The sequence below is a fragment of the Scyliorhinus canicula genome, unplaced genomic scaffold (genome assembly GCF_902713615.1).
Source record: "Scyliorhinus canicula unplaced genomic scaffold, sScyCan1.1, whole genome shotgun sequence".
NCBI lineage: Eukaryota > Metazoa > Chordata > Chondrichthyes > Carcharhiniformes > Scyliorhinidae > Scyliorhinus > Scyliorhinus canicula.
The window spans coordinates 175-21,371 of NW_024055731.1; the positions used below are offsets into that span (position 1 = coordinate 175).

Genomic DNA, 21,197 nt, shown 5'->3' on the forward strand with positions numbered 1-21,197 from the left:
AGATCTCCTCTTTCTTCATCGTCAATATGTTAATGATGAGGCCTCACGGTAGCATGGTGGTTAGCATCAATGCTTTACAGCTTCAGGGTCCCAGGTCGATTCCCGGCTGGGGCGCTGTCTGTGTGGAGTTGCACGCCTCCCCGTGTGTGCGTGGGTTTTTCCGGGTGCTCAGGTTCCCTCCCACAGTCCAAAGAGTGCCGGTTAGGGGAGTGGGCCATGCTAAATTGACCGTAGTGTAAGGTTTAATGGGGGATGTGGGTTACGGGTATACGGGTTACGTGGGTTTAAGTAGGGTGATCATTGCTCGGCACAACATCGAGGGCCGAAAGGCCTGTTCTGTGCTGTACTGTTCTATGTTCTATGACCAATCTCGGCGGCTGTGCCGGTTTTGCGGTACCATAGCATGTGGTACATGGTCCGGTCTGTATATTCGCAATCTAACTGCACTGAACCCCCTTCTGGTTTCTAACCTGTCCCGGTTTTAATGAAAGGTGATGGTGAAAGACGAATTTGTTGTCCCGTCGACAAATGCCGCCTGACTACCTGAGGTGTTGCAGTACTTTTGGCGTTCTCCGCAGATGTTAGATTGATTTTCCATGGCAATGACAGTATGCTTTAGCTTTTTCCGCGGGGTTCGTTGGCTTAGGGGTATGATTCTCGCTTTGGGTTATCTTGCTGTCGGAATTTGCGAGAGGTCTCGGGTTCAAATTCCTGACGAGCCCTTCGATGAGGTTTTCCGTTGGTCAAGCAACATGTTTTCTTCATTTCGCAGACGGCGGGATTCATTCACATTGGGATTGCTTTGAGAAGCTGAGCTCAAACTGCAGGGAACCAATACGTTCCCGATAGGCTTGTCTATGTGTGGTCATTCATATTTCTAGTGACTAATTCTGGTGGACTCAGACAGCTCTCTGTCCCTTTCATTTTATCAGTTGAACAACTTCAGACTGTGAACTCTCACTTCCCCCTCCACCACATTTTTTTCCATCAACTTATCATTCCTTCCATTGATATGTTTTACCCTCAGCATCCCCACCACCCCAGCCCATACCATCCTACTTCAGCAATCTGATCCCTGTTTTGTAATTGTTCTCTGACGCACTGCTTACCTTTGTTCTGCCATTAAAACATTCTGACCGCTTGATGCGCCATCAGCACCTTTCATAGACTTGATTAGCCTCAACATTCCCTTTTTCTTTCTGCCCGAGACATTTCGTCATTCCCACCTATTGCTAACCCTCGATCGAGGCCCAATACAGCTCCACCCCCCACCCCCCACCCACAATCGTCTGAATCTCCAATTCCAGTTCTCCAGCTTTGACAAAGAGTCCACTTGACTGGAAACGACAGCTGCCATTTCGCTCCCCAGAGGCTGTCAGACCTGCTGAGATTGTCCAGTATTTTCTTTTTTGTTTCGTTTGAAGCATCCGCAGTAAGTTGCATTTGTCATACATTTAGACATGTTTGAGATGGTGATCAAATATGTTCATTGTAAATCGCTGAAACTCAGTTGTGGTTGAACTCGCTGCTAATATCCGAGGTGTGCCAAGATATGAAAATTCTTCACCTCTCATTGCCTGCCGAAAATTCATGCTTGGGCCTTAACGTTCAATTCAGTGTAGTAGCTCATGTGAGACGAAATCTCATAGTCCTGGAACACACGAGATTCCGGCAACATTCAGGAATAGAATATTTTGTGCCAATAATTGTGCAACTTTTCTCACACGAAATGCTAAACGTTCGACGTTTCTGCCCGGTTTCGAACCGGGACCTTTCGGTGTGAGGCAATGTGATAACCACTACACTGCAGAAACCACTGGCATCAATGGACGTGCGGAATGTACAACCTCACTGTGTTGCTGCAGATTCTGATGGTCTGTTTGAGAGGTCCCTTGTTGCAAGCGATAGGTGTGTCTGAAATTAACAGATGTCTCAACATATAAAGCCGTGAGATGAGAAATTATATCGAAATTAAATAAATTTATTTTGCTGAATGTCGGTCTTAAATTTGAGCTCTTTGGTCTCGAGGTCTGGTTCTCGTTTAAGGATTTTCAAGCAATGCCTATGGGAGTGTCGTGGGTTTAAATCCAGGACAGGCTCTTTACTCCAGGTCAGAGATTACGAAGTTTGCGATGCTGACGGCGGGGTTGATTACATTGGCCCACTCTGAAAAGATTTCTCAGGACTCGGAATGTTTACGTCGTTTCTCCCCACAGATGATGCTCGAGAGAGAGAGAGGACAGTGTCTGAGCTGGAGTGCGTTTGGATAAAATTGATGCTCCAGATCTGTGTTACCACAGGGACGTGACCCATCTAATCCACAGAGCCAAAGTGGAGAATTGAATGACTGGGGAGCTGGATCTTAACGCTGACCTCCGGACCTCGGCGTCGTGAAATGTTCCAAAGAAGCTCAACAGCCACTCGAGGAACAGCAGCGCATCTTTCCACTGGGCTCAATACAGCTTTCACACTCAGTGTGTATTCAGCAGTTTCACACTGTAAATGCTGCACCCATTTTGTGTGTCCTTCCATCGCAGATTTGGGTTTCAATCTTGTTTCCACTTGTTGTGTCCGGGCGGTAGTTGTGATCAATGCCATCGATAGCTCCTCCAGACATATGTTTTGTTTCTTCCATTGCGCTAACAGAGAGCTGGCACAGACACGGCGGCCGGAATGGCCTCATACTGTGGTGTCATTATTCTCTGATTTGATGCTAACCTAACTCTAGGCCAGGGTCCCAAGGCCTCTTTCATTTAATCGCTCCTGACTTGCCCCCCATTAGAGCCTTTTCCTGTTGTTCTGTTCCCCTCCGTAATTCACTTGCTTAAGACGTGCCACATGTCTAACCAGTCCCGGTTTAATGAAAGGTGATGGTGAACGACGAACTTTGTTGTCCTGTCGACAAATGCCGCCTGACTCCTGAGATGTTGCAGTACTTTTGGCGTTCTCCGCAGATGTAGATTGATTTTCGATGGCAATGACAGTAGTTTCGGCTCATTTTGCGGGGCTCGTTGGTCTAGGGGTATGATTCTCGCTTGGGTGTGTCGCTGTCGGAATTGCGAGAGGTCTCGGGTTCAAATCCCGGACGAGCCCTTCGATGAGGTTTTCCCGTTGGTCAAACCGCATGTTTTCTTCATTTTTTGCAGCTTCGACGGCGGGATTCATTCACATTCGGTTTGCTTTGAGAAGCTGAGCTCAAGCTGCGTGGAACCAATACGTTCCCGAGAAGCTTGTCTATGGTGGGCATTCACATTTCTATTGACTAATTCTGGTGGACTCAGACAGCTCTTTGTCCCTTTCATTTTATCAGTTCAACAACTTCAGGACTGTGAACTCTCACTTCCCCCTCCACCACATGTTTTTCCATCAACTTATCATTCCTTCCATTGATATGTTTTACCCTAAGCATTGCCCCCTCCCCCCAGCCCATACCATCTACTTCAGCAATCTGATCCCTGTTTGTAATTGTTCTCTGACGCACTGCTTACCTTTGTTCTGCCATTAACACATTCTGACCGCTTGATGCACCATCAGCACCTTTCACAGCCTTGATTAGCCTCATTTACATTCCCTTTTTCTTTCTGCCCGAGACATTTTCGTCATTTCCCACCTATTGCTAGCCCTCTATCAAGGCTCAATACAGCACGCCACCACCCCCACCCCCCACCCACAATCGTCTGAATCTCCAATTCCAGTTCTCCAGCTTTGACAAAGAGTCCACTTGACTGGAAACGACAGCTGCCATTTCGCTCCCCAGAGGCTGTCAGACCTGCTGAGGTTGTCCAGTTTTCTGTTTTGTTTCCGTTTGAAGCATCCGCAGTAAGTTGCATTTGTCATACATTTAGACATGTTTGAGATGGTGATTAAATCTGTTCATTTGTAAATCGCTGAAACTCTGTTGTGGTTGAACTCGCTGCTAATATCCGAGGTGTGCCAAGATATGAAATCTTCACCTCTCATTGCCTGCCGAAAATTCAGTGCTTGGGCCTTAATGTTCAATTCAGTGTAGTGGCTCGTGTGAGACGAAATTTCATAGTCCTGGAACACACGAGATTCTGGCAACATTCAGGAAATAGAATTATTTGTGCCCAATAATGTGCAAACTTTTCTCACACGAAATGCTAAATGTTCGATGTTTTCTGCCCGGTTTCGAACCGGGGACCTTTCGCGTGTGAGGCGAATGTGATAACCACTACACTACAGAAACCGCTGGCAAACAATGGACGTGCGGAATGTACAACCTCACTGTGTTGCTGCAGATTCTGATGGTCTGTTTGAGAGGCCAGGTACCTTGTTGCAAGCGACAGCTGTGTCTGAAATTAACAGATGTCTCAACATATAAAGCCGTGAGATGTAGAAATTATATCGAAATTAACATAAATTATATTTTGCTGAATGTCGGTCTTAAATTTGTGCTCTTTGGTCTCGAGGTCTGGTTCTCGTTTAAGGATTTTCAATCAATGCCTATGGGAGTGGTCGTGGGTTTAAATCCAGGACAGGCTCTTTACTCCAGGTCAGAGATTATGAATTGTTTGCGACGCTGACGGCGGGGTTGATTTACATTGGCCCACTCTGAAAAGATTTCTCAGGACTCGGAATGTTTACGTCGTTTCTCCCCACAGATGATGCTCGAGAGAGAGAGAGAGAGAGAGACAGTGTCTGAGCTGGAGTGCGTTTGGATAAAATTGATGCTCCAGATCTGTGTAACCACAGGGACGTGACCCATCTAATCCACAGAGCCAAAGTGGAGAATTGAACTGACTGGGAGCTGGATCTTAACGCTGACCTCCCGGACCTCGGCGTCGTGAAATGTTCCAAAGAAGCTCAACAGCCACTCGAGGAACAGCAGCGCATCATTCCACTGTGCTCAATACAGCTTTCACACTCAGTGTGTGTCAGTAGTTTCACACTGTAAATGCTGCACCCATTTTGTGTGTCCTTCCACGCAGATTTGGGATTCAATCTTGTTTCCACTTGTTCTTTGTGTCCGGGCGGTAGTTGTTGATCAATATGCCATCGATAGCTCCTCCAGACATATCTTTTGTTTCTTGTTTCTTCCATTGCGCTAACAGAGAGCTGGCACAGACACGGCGGCCGGAATGGCTTCATACTGTGGTGTCATTATTCTTGATTCGATGCTAACCTAACTCTGTGGCCAGGGTCCCAAGGCTTCTTATTTAATCTCTCTGACTTGCCCCCGTTAGAGCCCTTTCCTGTTGTTCTGTTTCCTCCCTCCGGTAATTCACTTGGTTAAGTGTATCACATTTCTAACCTGTCCCGGTTTTAATAAAGGTGATGGTGAAAGACGAACTTTGTGTCCTGTCGACAAATTGCCGCCTGAGTCCCTGAGATGTTGCAGTACTTTTGGCGTTCTCCGCAGATGTCGATTGGTTTCGATGGCAATGACAGTATGGTTTGACTCTTTTTGGGGGGCTCGTTGGTCTAGGGGTATGATTCTCGCTTTGGGTGTGTCGCTGTCGGAATTTGCGAGGGTCCCGGGTTCAAATCCGGACGAGCCCTTCGATGAGGTTTTCCCGTTTGGTCAAACCGCATGTTTTTCTTCATTTCTTTGCAGGCGTCGACGGCGGGATTCATTCACATTCGGTTTGCTTTGAGAAGCTGAGCTCAAGCTGCGTGGAACAATACGTTCCCGAGAAGTTTGTCTATGGGGGGCATTCACGTTTCTATGATAATTCTGGTGGACTCAGACAGCTCTTTGTCCCTTTCATTTTATCAGTTCAACACTTCAGCTGTGAACTCTCACTTCCCCCTCACCACATGTTTTTTCCATCAACTTATCATCCTTCCATGATATGTTTTACCCTCAGCATCCCACCTCCCACCAGCCCATACATCCTACTTCAGCAATCAGATCCTGTTTGTAATGTTCTCTGACACTGCTTACCTTGTTCTGCCATTAACCAATTCTGACCGCTTGATGCGCCATCAGCACCTTTCATAGCCTTGATTAGCCTCATTTACATTCCCTTTTTCTTTCTGCCCGAGACATTTTCGTCTTTCCCACCTATTGCTAGCCTCTATCGAGCCCAATACAGCACTCCACCACCCCCACCCCACCCACATCGTCTGAATCTCCAATTCCAGTTCTCCAGCTTTGACAAAGAGTCCACTTGACTGGAAACGACAGCTGCCATTGCTCCCAGAGGCTGTCAGACCTGCTGAGTTGTCCAGTATTTTGTTTTTGTTTCCGTTGAAGCATCCGCAGTAAGTTGATTGTCATACATTTAGAGTTTGAGATGGTGAAAATATGTTCATTTGTAAATCGTGAAACTCTGTTGTGGATGACACTCGCTGCTAATATCCGAGGTGTGCCAAGATATGAAAATTCTTCACCTCTCATTGCCTGCCGAAATTCAGTGCTTGGGCCTTAAGTTCAATCAGTTAGTGGCTCGTTGTGAGACGAAATTTCATAGTCTGGAACACACGAGATTCCGGCAACATTCAGGAAATGAATTATTTGGTGCCCAATAATGTGCAAACTTTCTCACACGAAATGCTAAATGTTCGATGTTTCTGCCGGTTTCGAACCGGGGACCTTTCGCGTGTGAGGCGAAAGATGAACCACTACACACAGAAACCGCTGGCAATCAAAGGACGTGCGGAATGTACAACCTCACTGTGTTGCTGCAGATTCTGATGGTCTGTTTGAGAGCCAGGTCCCTTGTTGCAAGCGACAGGTGTCTGAAATTAACAGATGTCTCAACATATAAAGCCGTGAGATGTAGAAATTATATCGAAATTAAAAAAATTATATTTTGCTGAATGTCGGTCTAAATTTGTGCTCTTTGGTCTCGAGGTCTGGTTCTCGTTTAAGGATTTTCAATCAATGCCTATGGGAGTGGTCGTGGGTTTAAATCCAGGACAGGCTCTTTACTCCAGGTCAGAGATTATGAATTGTTTGCGACGCTGACGGGGGGTTGATTTACATTGGCCCACTCTGAAAAAGATTTCTCAGGACTCGGAATGTTTACGTCGTTTCTTCCACAGATGATGCTCGAGAGAGAGAGAGAGAGAGAGAGACAGTGTCTGAGCTGGAGTGCGTTTGGATAAAATTGATGCTCCAGATCTGTGTTAACCACAGGGACGTGACCCATCTAATCCACAGAGCCAAAGTGGAGAATTGAACTGACTGGGGAGCTGGTCTTAACGCTGACCTCCCGGACCTCGGCGTCGTGAAATGTTCCAAAGAAGCTCAACAGCCACTCGAGGAACAGCAGCGCATCTTTCCACTGGCTCAATACAGCTTTCACACTCAGTGTGTTCAGTAGTTTCACACTGTAAATGCTGCACCCATTTTGTGTGTCCTTCCATCGCAGATTTGGATTCAATCTTGTTTCCACTTGTTCTTTGTGTCGGGCGGTATGTTGTTTGATCAATATGCCATCGATAGCTCCTCCAGACATATTTTGTTTCTTGTTTCTTCCATTGCGCTAACAGAGAGCTGGCACAGACACGGCGGCCGGAATGGCTCATACTGTGGTGTCATTATTCTCTGATTGATGCTAACCTAACTCTGTGGCCAGGGTCCCAAGGCCTTTCATTTAATCTCTCTGACTTGCCCCCCATTAGAGCCCTTTCCTGTTGTTCTGTTTCCTCCTCCGGTAATCACTTGGTTAAGATGTCACATTTCAACCTGTCCCGGTTTTAATAAAGGTGATGGTGAAAGACGAACTTTGTTGTCCTGTCGACAAATGCCGCCTGAGTCCCTGAGATGTTGCAGTACTTTTGGCGTTCTCCGCAGATGTAGATTGATTTTCGATGGCAATGACAGTATGTTTGACTTTTTGGGGCTCGTTGGTCTAGGGGTATGATTCTCGCTTTGGGTGTGTCGCTGTCGGAATTTGCGAGATGTCCCGGGTTCAAATCCCGACGAGCCCTTCGATGAGGTTTTCCGTTGGTCAACCGCATGTTTTCTTCATTTCTTTGCGGCGGAGACGGCGGGATTCATTCACATTGTGTTTGCTTTGAGAAGCTGAGCTCAACTGCATGGAACCAATACGTTCCCGAGAAGTTTGTCAATGTGTGGGCATTCACATTTCTATTGACTAATTCTGGTGGACCAGACAGCTCTTTGTCCCTTTCATTTTATCAGTTCAACAACTTCAGACTGTGAACTCTCACTTCCCCCTCCACCACATGTTTTTCCATCAACTTATCATTCCTTACATTGATATGTTTTACCCTAAGCATTGCCCACCTCCCCCAGCCCATACCATCCTACTTCAGCAATCTGATCCCTGTTTGTAATTGTTCTCTGACGCACTGCTTACCTTTGTTCTGCCATTAACACATTCTGACCGCTTGATGCGCCATCAGCACCTTTCATAGCCTTGATTAGCCTCATTTACATTCCCTTTTTCTTTCTGCCCGAGACAGTTTCGTCATTTCCCACCTATTGCTAGCCGTCTATCGAGGCCCAATACAGCACTCCACCACCCCCACCCCCACACAATCGTCTGAATCTCCATTCCAGTCTCCAGCTTTGACAAAGTGTCCACTTGACTGGAAACGACAGCTGCCATTTCGCTCCCCAGAGGCTGTCAGACCTGCTGAGATTGTCCAGTATTTTCTGTTTTTGTTTCCGTTTGAAGCATCCGCAGTAAGTTGCATTTGTCACACATTTAGGCATGTTTGAGATGGTGATTAAATATGTTCATTTGTAAATCGGTGAAACTCTGTTGTGGATGAACGAGCTGCTAATATCCGAGGTGTGCCAAGATATGAAAATTCTTCACTCATTGCCTGCCGAAAATTCAGTGCTTGGGCCTTAATGTTCAATTCAGTTTAGTGGCTCATGTGAGACGAAATTTCATAGTCCTGGAACACACGAGATTCCGGCAACATTCAGGAAACAGAATTATTTGTGCCCAATAATTGTGCAAACTTTTCTCACACGAAATGCTAAATGTTCGATGTTTCTGCCCGGTTTCGAACCGGGGACCTTTCGCGTGTAAGGCGAATGTGATAACCACTACACACAGAAACCGCTGGCAAGCAAATGGCGTGCGGAATGTACAACCTCACTGTGTTGCTGCAGATTCTGATGGTCTGTTTGAGAGGCCAGGTCCCTTGTTGCAAGCGACAGCTGTTTCTTAAATTAACAGATGTCTCAACATATAAAGCCGTGAGATGTAGAAATTATATCGAAATTAACATAAGTTATTTTGCTGAATGTCGGTCAAATTTGTGCTCTTTGGTCTCGAGGTCTGGTTCTCGTTTAAGGATGTTCAAGCAATGCCTATGGGAGTGGTCGTGGGTTTAAATCCAGGACAGGCTCTTTACTCCAGGTCAGGGATTACGAATTGTTTGCGATGCTGACGGCAGGGTTGATTTACATTGGCCCACTCTGAAAAATTTCTCAGGACTCGGAATGTTTACGTCGTTTCTCTCCCCACAGATGATGCTCGAGAGAGAGAGAGAGAGACAGTGTCTGAGCTGGAGTGCGTTTGGATAAAATTGATGCTCCAGATCTGTGTTAACCACAGGGACGTGACCCATCTAATCCACAGAGCCAAAGTGGAGAATTAAACTGACTGGAGAGCTGGGTCTTAACGCTGACCTCCGGACCTCGGCGTCGTGAAATGTTCCAAAGAAGCTCAACAGACTCGAGGAACAGCAGCGCATCTTTCCACTGGGCTCAATACAGCTTTCACACTCAGTGTGTATTCAGTAGTTTCACACTGTAAATGCTGCACCCATTTTGTGTGTCGTTCCATCGCAGATTTGGATTTCAATCTTGTTTCCACTTGTTCTTTGTGTCCGGGCGGTAGTTGTTGATCAATCTGCCATCGATAGCTCCTCCAGACATATATTTTGTTTCATTGTTTCTTCCATTGCGCTGACAGAGAGCTGGCACAGACACGGCGGCCGGAATGGCCTCATACTGTGGTGTCATTATTCTCTGATTTGATGCTAACCTAACTCTTGGCCAGGGTCCCAAGGCGTCTTCTCATTTAATCTCTCCTGACTTGCCCCCTATTAGATCCCTTTCCTAATGTTCTGTTTCCTCCCTCCGGAGTTCACTTGGTTAAGACGTACCACATTTCTAACCTGTCCCGGTTTTAATGAAAGGTGAGGTGAAAGACGAACTTTGCTGTCCTGTCGACAAATGCCGCCTGAGTCCCTGAGATGTTGCAGTACTTTTGGCGTTCTCCGCAGATGTTAGATTGATTTTCGATGGCAATGACAGTATGCTTTGACTATTTTTGCGGGGCTCGTTGGTCTAGGGGTATGATTCTCGCTTTGGGTGTGTCGCTGTCGGAATTTGCGAGAGGTCCCGGGTTCAAATCCCGGACGAGCCCTTCGATGAGGTTTTCCGTTGGTCAAACCGCATGTTTTCTTCATTTCTTGCGGCGCAGGCGGCGGGATTCATTCACATTGTGTTTGCTTTGAGAAGCTGAGCTCAGACTGCATGGAACCAATACGTTCCCGAGAAGTTTGTCAATGTGTGGGCATGCACATTTCTATTGACTAATTCTGGTGGACTCAGACAGCTCTTTGTCCCTTTCATTTTATCAGTTCAACAACTTCAGACTGTGAACTCTCACTTCCCCCTCCACCACATGTTTTTCCATCAACTTATCATTCCTTACATTGATATGTTTTACCCTAAGCATTGCCCACCTCCCCCAGCCCATACCATCCTACTTCAGCAATCTGATCCCTGTTTGTAATTGTTCTCTGACGCACTGCTTACCTTTGTTCTGCCATTAACATTCTGACCGCTTGATGCGCCATCAGCACCTTTCATAGCCTTGATTAGCCTCATTTACATTGCCTTTTTCTTTCTGCCCGAGACATTTTCGTCATTTCCCACCTATTGCTAGCCCTCTATCGAGGCCCAATACAGCACTCCACCACCCCCAGCCCCCACCCACAATCGTCTGAAACTCCAATTCCAGTTCTCCAGCTTTGACAAAGAGTCCACTTGACTGGAAACGACAGCTGCCATTTCGCTCCCCAGAGGCTGTCAGACCTGCTGAGATTGTCCAGTATTTTCTGTTTTGTTTCCGTTTGAAGCATCCGCAGTAAGTTGCATTTGTCACATTTAGCATTTTTGAGATGGTGATTAAATATGTTCATTTGTAAATCGGTGAAACTCTGTTGTGGATGAACGAGCTGCTAATATCCGAGGTGTGCCAAGATATGAAAATTCTTCACCTCTCATTGCCTGCCGAAAATTCAGTGCTTGGGCCTTAATGTTCAATTCAGTTTAGTGGCTAATGTGAGACGAAATTTCATAGTCCTGGAACACACGAGATTCCGGCAACATTCAGGAAACAGAATTATTTTGTGCCCAATAATTGTGCAAACTTTTCTCACACGAAATGCTAAATGTTCGATGTTTCTGTCCGGTTTCGAACCGGGGACCTTTCGCGTGTAAGGCGAATGTGATAACCACTACACTACAGAAACCGCTGGCAAGCAAGGACGTGCGGAATGTACAACCTCACTGTGTTGCTGCAGATTCTGATGGTCTGTTTGAGAGGCCAGATCCCTTGTTGCAAGCGACAGCTGTGTCTGAAATTAACAGATGTCTCAACATATAAAGCCGTGAGATGTAGAAATTATATCGAAATTAACATAAATTATATTTTGCTGAATATCGGTCTTAAATTTGTGCTCTTTGGTCTCGAGGTCTGGTTCTCGTTTAAGGATTTTCAATCAATGCCTATGGGAGTGGTCGTGGGTTTAAATGCAGGACAGGCTCTTTACTCCAGGTCAGAGATTACGAATTGTTTGCGATGCTGACGGCGGGGTTGATTTACATTGGCCCACTCTGAAAAAGATTTCTCAGGACTCGGAATGTTTACGTCGTTTCTCTCCCCACAGATGATGCTCGAGAGAGAGAGACAGTGTCTGAGCTGGAGTGCGTTTGGATAAAATTGATGATCCAGATCTGTGTTAACCGCAGGGACGTGACCCATCTAATCCACAGAGCCAAAGTGGAGAATTGAACTGACTGGGGAGCTGGATCTTAACGCGGACCTCCCGGACCTCGGCGTCGTGTAATGTTCCAAAGAAGCTCAACAGCTACTCGAGGAACAGCAGCGCATCTTTCCACTGTGCTCAATACAGCTTTCACACTCAGTGTGTGTTCAGTAGTTTCACACTGTAAATGCTGCACCCATTTTGTGTGTCCTTCCATCGCAGATTTGGGATTCAATCTTGTTTCCACTTGTTCTTTGTGTCCGGGCGGTAGTTGTTGGTCAATATGCCATCGATAGCTCCTCCAGACATATCTTTTGTTTCTTTGTTTCTTCCATTGCGCTAACAGAGAGCTGGCACAAACACGGCGGCCGGAATGGCCTCATACTGTGGTGTCATTATTCTCTGATTCGATGCTAACCTAACTCTGTGGCCAGGGTCCCAAGGCCTCTTCTTATTTAATCTCTCCTGACTTGCCCCCATTAGAGCCCTTTCCTGTTGTTCTGTTTCCTCCCTCCGGTAATTCACTTGGTTAAGACGTACCACATTTCTAACATGTCCCGGTTTTAATAAAAGGTGATGGTGAAAGACGAACTTTGTTGTCCTGTCGACAAATGCCGTCTGACGACCTGAGATGTTGCAGTACTTTTGGCGTTCTCCGCAGATGTTAGATTGATTTTCGATGGCAATGACTCTTTTTGCGGGGCTCGTTGGTCTAGAGGTATGATTCTCGCTTTGGGTGTGTCGCTGTCGGAATTTGCGAGATGTCCCGGGTTCAAATCCCGGACGAGCCCTTCGATGAGGTTTTCCCATTGGTCAAACCGCATGTTTTCTTCATTTCTTTGCCGCGTCGACGGCGGGATTCATTCACATTGGGTGCTTTGAGAAGCTGAGCTCAAGCTGCGTGGAACCAATACGTTCCCGAGAAGCATGTCTATGTGGGCATTCACATTTCTATTGACTAATTCTGGTGGCTCAGACAGCTCTTTGTCCCTTTCATTTTATCAGTTCAACAACTTCAGACTGTGAACTCTCACTTCCCCCTCCACCACATGTTTTTTCCATCAACTTATCATCCTTCCATTGATATGTTTTACCCTCAGCATCGCCCACCTCCCACCAGCCCATACCATCCTACTTCAGCAATCTGATCCCTGTTTGTAATTGTTCTCTGACGCACTGCTTACCTTTGTTTCCCATTAACACATTCTGACCGCTTGATGCGCCATCAGCACCTTTCATAGCCTTGATTAGCCTCATTTACATTCCCTTTTTCTTTCTGCCCGAGACATTTTCGTCATTTCCCACCTATTGCTAGCCCTCTATCGAGGCCCAATACAGCACTCCACCACCCCCACCCCCACCCCCCCACCCACAATCGTCTGAATCTCCAATTCCAGTTCTCCAGCTTTGACAAAGAGTCCACTTGACTGGAAACGACAGCTGCCATTTCGCTCCCCAGAGGCTGTCAGACCTGCTGAGATTATCCATATTTTCTGTTTTTGTTTCCGTTTGAAGCATCCACAGTAAGTTGCATTTGTCACACATTTAGACATGTTTGAGATGGTGATTAAATATGTTCATTTGTAAATCGGTGAAACTCTGTTGTGGATGAACTAGCTGCTAATATCCGAGCTGTGCCAAGATATGAAAATTCTTCACCTCTCATTGCCTGACGAAAATTCAGTGCTTGGGCCTTAATGTTCAATTCAGTGTAGTGGCTCGTGTGAGACGAAATTTCATAGTCCTGGAACACAGGAGATTCCGGCAACAATCAGGAAACAGAATTATTTTGTGCCCAATAATTGTGCAAACTTTTCCTCACACGAAATGCTAAATGTTTCTGCCCGGTTTCGACCCGGGGACTTTTCGCGTGTGAGGCGAATGTGATAACCACTACACTACAGAAACCGCTGGCAATCAATGGACGTGCGGAATGTACAACCTCGCTGTGTTGCTGCAGATTCTGATGGTCTGTTTGAGAGGCCAGGTCCCCTGTTGGAAGCGACTGCTGTGTCTGAAATTAACAGATGTCTCAACATAAAGCCGTGAGATGTAGAAATTATTCGAAATTAACATAAATTATATTTTGCTGAATATCGGTTTCCAATTTTTGCTCTTTGGTCTCGAGGTCTGGTTCTCGTTTAAGGATTTTCAATCAATGCCTATGGGAGTGGTCGTGGGTTTAAATGCAGGACAGGCTCTTTACTCCAGGTCAGAGATTATGAATTGTTTGCGATGCTGACGGCGGCGTTAATTTACATTGGCCCACTCTGTAAAAGATTTCTCAGGACTCGAAATGTTTACGTCGTTTCTCTCCCCACAGATGATGCTCGAGAGAGGAGACAGTGTCTGAGCTGGAGTGCGTTTGGATAAAATTGATGCTCCAGATCTGTGTTAACCACAGGGACGTGACCCATCTAATCCACAGAGCCAAAGTGGAGAATTGAACTGACTGGAGAGCTGGATCTTAACGCTGACCTCCCGGACCTCGGCGTCGTAAAATGTTCCAAAGAAGCTCAACAGACACTCGAGGAACAGCAGCGCATCTTTCCACTGGGCTCAATACAGCTTTCACACTCAGTGTGTGTTCAGCAGTTTCACACTGTAAATGCTGCACCCATTTTGCGTGTCCTTTACATCGCAGATTTGGGTTTCAATCTTGTTTCCACTTGTTCTTTGTGTCCGGGCGGTAGTTGATCAATCTGCCATCGATAGCTCCTCCAGACACATCTTTTGTTTCTTTGTTTCTTCCATTGCGCTAACAGAGACTGGCACAGCCACGGCGGCCGGAATGGCCTCATACTGTGGTGTCATTATTCTCTGATTCGATGCTAACCTAACTCTGATCTGTTTGCTTTCGCGGGGTTCGTTGGTCTAGGGGTATGATTCTCGCTCGGGTGTCTCGGTGTTGAAATTTGCGAGAGGTCCCGGGTTCAAATCCCGGACGAGCCCTTTTCTGTTGGTCACGCAGCATGTTTACCTCATTTCCTTGCGGCTCAGACGGCGGGATTCATTCACATTGGGGTTGCTTTGAGAAGCTGAGCTCACACTGCAGGGAATCAACGCGTTCCCGGGAAAATCGAAACATTTTCGATCAACTTGTCGATGAGTGGACATTCACTTATCTCTATTCACTAACTCTGGTGGATCAGGCAGCTCTCGGTCTGTTTAATTTTATTCTGCACACTTCACACGTATTTTTTTCTATCAACTTATTTTCATTCCTTCCATTGGTATGTTTTACCCTCACAATTGCCAACCCCCCCCCCCCCCCCAGCCTATACCATCCTACTTGATCAATCTGATCCCTGTTGCCAATTGTTCTCTGATACACTGCTTACCTTTGATCCCATTCTGACGTCTGAATGCGCCACTATCAGCACCTTTCTCAGCCTTAATTAGCCTCATTTACATTCCCTTTTTCATTCTGTCTGAGACATTTTCGTCATTTTCGCGTGTGAGGTGAATGTGATAATCACTACACTACAGCAATCAGCGGACGTGTGAAATGTGCAACCTGACTGTGTTGCTGCAGATTCTAATGGCCTGGTTGAGAGGCCAGGTCACTTATTACAAGACAACAGCTGTTCCTTTAAAAAAACAGTAAGATGTCTTACAACACCAGGTTAAAGCCCAACATGTTTGTTTCAGCACTAGCTTTCGGAGCACTGCTCCTTCCTCAGGTGAATCACAGGTGAATTTGAAAAACAGATGTCTCAACATAAAAAAAGAGATGTATAACTTATGTCCAAGTTAACATAGTTATATTTTGCTTATGCTCGATCTTAAAATTGGACTTCTTGGTCCGGAGGTATGGTTCACGCTTGGTGCCCAACTGTCATCAGTTTCCATGATGTGGAGATGCCGGCGTTGGACTGGGGTGAGCACAGTAAGAAGTCTTACAACACCAGGGTTAAAGTCCAACAGGTTTGTTTCAAACACGAGCTTTCGGAGCACGGCTCCTTCTTCAGGTGAATGGAAAGGCTTGTTCCAGACATGTTTATATAGACACAGTCAGAGATGCCCGGAATGCGAGCACCTGCAGGCAATCAAATCATCAAAGATGCAGAGAGAGAGGAGTACTACAGGTTTAAAGAGGTGTGAATTGTCCAAGCCAGTTCAGCGGTAGGCCTCTGCAAGTCCAGGCTTGTGGTGGGGGACGAATGTAATGCGACATGAATCCCAGATCCCGGTGAGTCCGCATTCATGCGTGCGGAACTTAGCTAAAGTTTTTGCCCAGCAATTTTGCGTGTCGCGTCTCCTGAAGGCCTCCTTGTAGAATGCTGACCCGGCGATCAGAGGCTGAATGGTCCTTGACTGCTGAAGTGTTCCCCAACTGGACGGGAACAGTCTGCCTGTTGATAGTCGCACGATGCCCGTTTATTCGTTGTCGCAGTGTCTGCATGGTCTCGCCAATGTACCACGCTTCGGGACATCCTTTCCTACCGCGTATGAGGTAGACTACATTGGTCGAGTTCGCACGAGTATGCGCCGCGTACCTGGTGGGTGGTGTTTCCACGTGTAATGGTGGTGTCCATGTCGATGATCTGGCATGTCTTGCAGAGATTACCCTGGCAGGGTTTTGTGGTGTTGTGGTTGCTGTTCTGAAGGCTGGGTAATTTGCTGCAAACAATGGTTTGTTTGAGGTTGCGCGGTTGTTGAAGGCCAGTAGTGGGGGTGTGGGGATGACCTTGGCAAGATGTCCATCCTCGCTGATGATGTGTTGGAGCTGCGAAGAAGATGTCGTAGTTTCTCCGCCCCAGGAAGTACTGGACGACGAGGGTACTCTGTCAGTGGTGTCCCGTGTTTGTCTTCTGAGGAGGTTGGTGCGGTTTTTTTGCTGTGGCGCGGTGGAACTGTCGATCAAGAGTCGAGCGCATATCCGTTCGTACGAGGGCATCTTTCAGCATCTGTAGGTGTCTGTTGCGCTCCTCCTTGTTGAGCAGATCCTGTGTATACGGAGGGCTTGTCCATAGGGGATGGCTTCTTTAATGTGTCTTCGGGGTGAAAGCTGGAGAAGTGGCGCATCGTGAGATTATCTGTGGGCTTGCGGTAAAGCGAGTGCTGAGGTGACCGTCCTTGATGGAGACGAGTGTGTCCAAGAATGGAACTGAATTTGGAGAATAGTCCATGGTGAGTTTGATGGTGGGATGGAACTTATTGATGTCACGTGTAGTCGTTCAGTATGTCTCGCCGTGGGTCCAAAGGAAAAAATGTCATCGATGATCTGGTGTATAGCATCGGTTGAAAGTCCTGGTGGTGAGGAAGTCTGTTCAAACCTTGTGCATGAAGAGTTGGCATATGAGTGCAAATTTGGTCCCCATGGCTGTTCCGTGCGTCTGGATGAAGAATTTGTTGTCGAAGGTGAAGACGTTTGTGGTCTAGAATGAAAGGAATGAGTTGCAGAATTGCGTCTGGAGATTGGCAGTTGTCGGTGTTGAGGACTGAGGCTGTTGCAGCAATGCCGTATGTCATGGGGGATGTGGTGTAGAGTGCCGAGACATCATTGTGACGATGGAATGTTCCTGGTTCAACTGGTCCATGGGTGCTGAGTTTCTGAGGACGTCGTGTGTCGCGACAGAAGCTGGGTGTACCTTGTACGATGGGTTTCAAGATGCCCCTCGATGTGGCCCGAGAGGTTCTCACACAGGGTCCCATTGCCTGAAACGATAGGACGGCCTGGGTGTGTGGCCTTGTGTATTTTCGGGAGGGCAGTAGAGATCTCCAATGCGGGGATACGTGGGATGAGAGCACGTAGGGTGTTTGAAGGTCTGATCTAAGGTCTTGATCAGTCTGCTGAGTTGGCGGATGTGTTCCTTGGTTGGATCTGCGGGTAACTGCCTGTAGTGTTCCTGGTTGTCGAGTTGTCTGTATACTTCTTTGCAGTAGTCTGTTCTGTTCAGTATGACGGTGGCCCCTCCTTTGTCTGCTGGTTTGATGACGATGTTGCGGTTGGTCTTGAGAGTGCGGATGGCGTTGCGTTGTGCTTGGGTGACGTTTGAGGCTGCCTTGTGATTGCGAGTGATGAATCTGGCATTGACACGACTTCTGACAGCTTGAGCATACATGTCGAGTCTAGGGCAGCGGCCTTCCGGAGGGGTCCAATTTGACTCTTTCCTTTTCGGTTGCTGCACTGCAGATCTCGCGGTCTGCTGTTCCGGTTCATTGGTCGTGTCCCTGGGTTCGCTGTCGGCCTCTTGGGGTCTGTGGAAGAATTCCTGGAGCCTCATTCGCCTGATGAATTCCTCCGTATCTGCCGCGAGACTGATGGGGTCCATTTTGTTGGTGGTGCAGAAATTGAGCCCTCTGCTGAGGACTTCGATGAGACAGCAATACTATGCCACCTACATGCACACCAAGAACAGGAAGCTTGAGAAACTTGGCATCACCACCAGCAGCATCAAGCTTCTCCCGGTACAACAGTCGAACAACAATACAGGGAAATCCATTGTCAACTTGTCAGGACTGCACCCTTCAACCAGACGAAATCGAAGTCCTCAGCAGAGGCTCAATTCTGCACCACCACCAAAATGGACCCCATCAGTCTCGCGGCAGATACGAGGAATCATCAGGCGAATGAGGCTCGGGAATTCTTCACAGGACCCCAAGAGGCCGACAGCGAACCCAGGGACACGACCAATGAACCGGAACAGCAGACCGCGAGATCTGCAGTGCAGCAACCGAAAAGGAAAGAGTCAATTGGACCCCTCGGAAGGCCGCTGCCCTAGACTCGACATGTATGCTCAAGCCGTCAGAAGTCGTGTCAATGCCAGATTCATCACTCGCAATCACAAGGCAGCCTCAAACGTCACCCAAGCACAACGCAACGCCATCCGCACTCTCAAGACCAACCGCAACATCGTCATCAAACCAGCAGACAAAGGAGGGGCCACCGTCATACTGAACAGAACAGACTACTGCAAAGAAGTATACCGACAACTCGACAACCAGGAACACTACAGGCAGTTACCCGCAGATCCAACCAAGGAACACATCCGCCAACTCAGCAGACTGATCAAGACCTTAGATCCAGACCTTCAGAACACCCTACGTGCTCTCATCCCACGTAATCCCCGCATTGGAGATCTCTACTGCCTCCCGAAAATACACAAGGCCAACACACCAGGCCGTCCTATCGTTTCAGGCAATGGGACCCTGTGTGAGAACCTCTCTGGCCACATCGAGGGCATCTTGAAACCCATCGTACAAGGTACACCCAGCTTCTGTCGCGACACGACGGACTTCCTACAGAAACTCAGCACCCATGGACCAGTTGAACCAGGAACATTCCTCGTCACAATGGATGTCTCGGCACTCTACACCAGCATCCCCCATGACGACGGCATTGCTGCAACAGCCTCAGTCCTCAACACCGACAAACTGCCAATCTCCAGAAACAGCAATTCTGCAACTCATCCGTTTCATTCTAGACCACAACGTCTTCACCTCGACAACAAATTCTTCATCCAGACGCACGGAACAGCCATGGGGACCAAATTTGCACCTCAATATGCCAACATCTTCATGCACAAGTTTGAACAGGACTTCCTCACCACACAGGACTTTCAACCGATGCTATACACCAGATACATCGATGACATTTTTTTCCTATGGACCCACGGCGAGACATCACTGAAACGACTACACGATGACATCAATAAGTTCCATCCCACCATCAAACTCACCATGGACTATTCTCCAAATTCAGTTCCATTCTTGGACACACTCGTCTCCATCAAGGACGGTCACCTCAGCACCTCGCTTTACCGCAAGCCCACAGATAATCTCACGATGCTCCACTTCTCCAGCTTTCACCCGAAACACATTAAAGAAGCCATCCCCTATGGACAAGCCCTCCGTATACACAGGATCTGCTCAGACAAGGAGGAGCGCAACAGACACCTACAGATGCTGAAAGATGCCCTCAGTACGAACGGGATATGGCGCTCGACTCATTGATCGACAGTTCCACCGCGCCACAGCAAAAAAACCGCACCGACCTCCTCAGAAGACAAACACGGGACACCACTGACAGAGTACCCTTCGTCGTCCAGTACTTTCCTGGGGCGGAGAAACTACGACATCTTCTTCGCAGCCTCCAACACATCATCAGCGAGGATGGACATCTTGCCAAGGTCATCCCCACACCCCCACTACTGGCCTTCAAACAACCGCGCAACCTCAAACAAACCATTGTTTGCAGCAATTACCCAGCCTTCAGAACAGCAACCACAACACCACAAACCCTGCCAGGGTAATCTCTGCAAGACATGCCAGATCATCGACATGGACACCACCATTACACGTGGAAACACCACCCACCAGGTACGCGGCGCATACTCGTGCGACTCGACCAATGTAGTCTACCTCATACGCTGCAGGAAAGGATGTCCCGAAGCGTGGTACATTGGCGAGACCATGCAGACACTGCGACAACGAATAAACGGGCATCGTGCGACTATCAACAGGCAGGACTGTTCCCTTCCAGTTGGGGAACACTTCAGCAGTCAAGGACATTCAGCCTCTGATCTCCGGGTCAGCATTCTACAAGGAGGCCTTCAGGAGACGCGACAACGCAAAATTGCTGAGCAAAAACTTATAGCTAAGTTCCGCACGCATCAATGCGGACTCAACCGGGATCTGGGATTCATGTCGCATTACATTCGGCCCCCACCAACAAGCCGGACTTGCAGAGGCCTACCGACTGAACTGGCTTGGGACAATTCACACCTCTTTAACCTGGAGTTACCTCTCTCTCTGCATCTTTGATGATTTGATTGCCTGCAGGTGCTCGCATTCCGGGGCATCTCTGACTGTGTCTATATAAACATTTCTGGAACAAGCCTTTCCATTCACCTGAAGAAGGAGCCGTGCTCCGAAAGCTCGTGTTTGAAACAAACCTGTGGACTTTAACCTGGTGTTGTAAGACTTCTTACTGTCATCAGTTTCGACAGTTTAGTCTTCGGAAATGCCCTTTCTTTTCCCAGTAACTGAAGCATTCATTCATCTGAATTTCCGCTTTAATACCAGAACATATTCAAAATCTGATTGATTTCTGTCGGACTCTAATCCAGGCACCATGTATTCCCCATGTTGGTGACTGGTGAATGGTGAGTCGATGTTCTAATGTTCACCGTGTGCAATCTTCACTCTCAGATATTGAATACAATTTGTGTTAATTCCAGGAAGAAATGGTGAAGACTCAGTGGCCCAGGATCGATCTGAGTTAACGGGTTCCGGAAGGA

The 21,197-nt window shown here is 47.4% G+C and overlaps 6 non-coding genes across 6 annotated transcripts; 2 read left to right on the forward strand and 4 right to left on the reverse strand.

The window, feature by feature from the left end:
• Window positions 1-4,133: 4,133 nt before the first annotated feature.
• trnav-cac lies at window positions 4,134-4,207 on the reverse strand. Its single transcript has one exon. It is a non-coding gene; the product is annotated as a tRNA-Val (tRNA).
• A 4,727-nt stretch (window positions 4,208-8,934) lies between these two features.
• Window positions 8,935-9,006, reverse strand: trnav-uac. Its single transcript has one exon. It is a non-coding gene; the product is annotated as a tRNA-Val (tRNA).
• Window positions 9,007-10,232: 1,226 nt separating this feature from the next.
• Window positions 10,233-10,322, forward strand: trnap-ugg. Its single transcript is given in 2 exon segments — window positions 10,233-10,268; window positions 10,287-10,322. It is a non-coding gene; the product is annotated as a tRNA-Pro (tRNA).
• Window positions 10,323-11,363: 1,041 nt separating this feature from the next.
• Window positions 11,364-11,436, reverse strand: trnav-uac. Its single transcript has one exon. It is a non-coding gene; the product is annotated as a tRNA-Val (tRNA).
• A 1,217-nt stretch (window positions 11,437-12,653) lies between these two features.
• Window positions 12,654-12,743, forward strand: trnap-ugg. The gene is given in 2 exon segments: window positions 12,654-12,689; window positions 12,708-12,743. It is a non-coding gene; the product is annotated as a tRNA-Pro (tRNA).
• A 1,044-nt stretch (window positions 12,744-13,787) lies between these two features.
• trnav-cac lies at window positions 13,788-13,860 on the reverse strand. The gene has a single exon. It is a non-coding gene; the product is annotated as a tRNA-Val (tRNA).
• Between the last annotated feature and the right edge of the window lie 7,337 nt (window positions 13,861-21,197).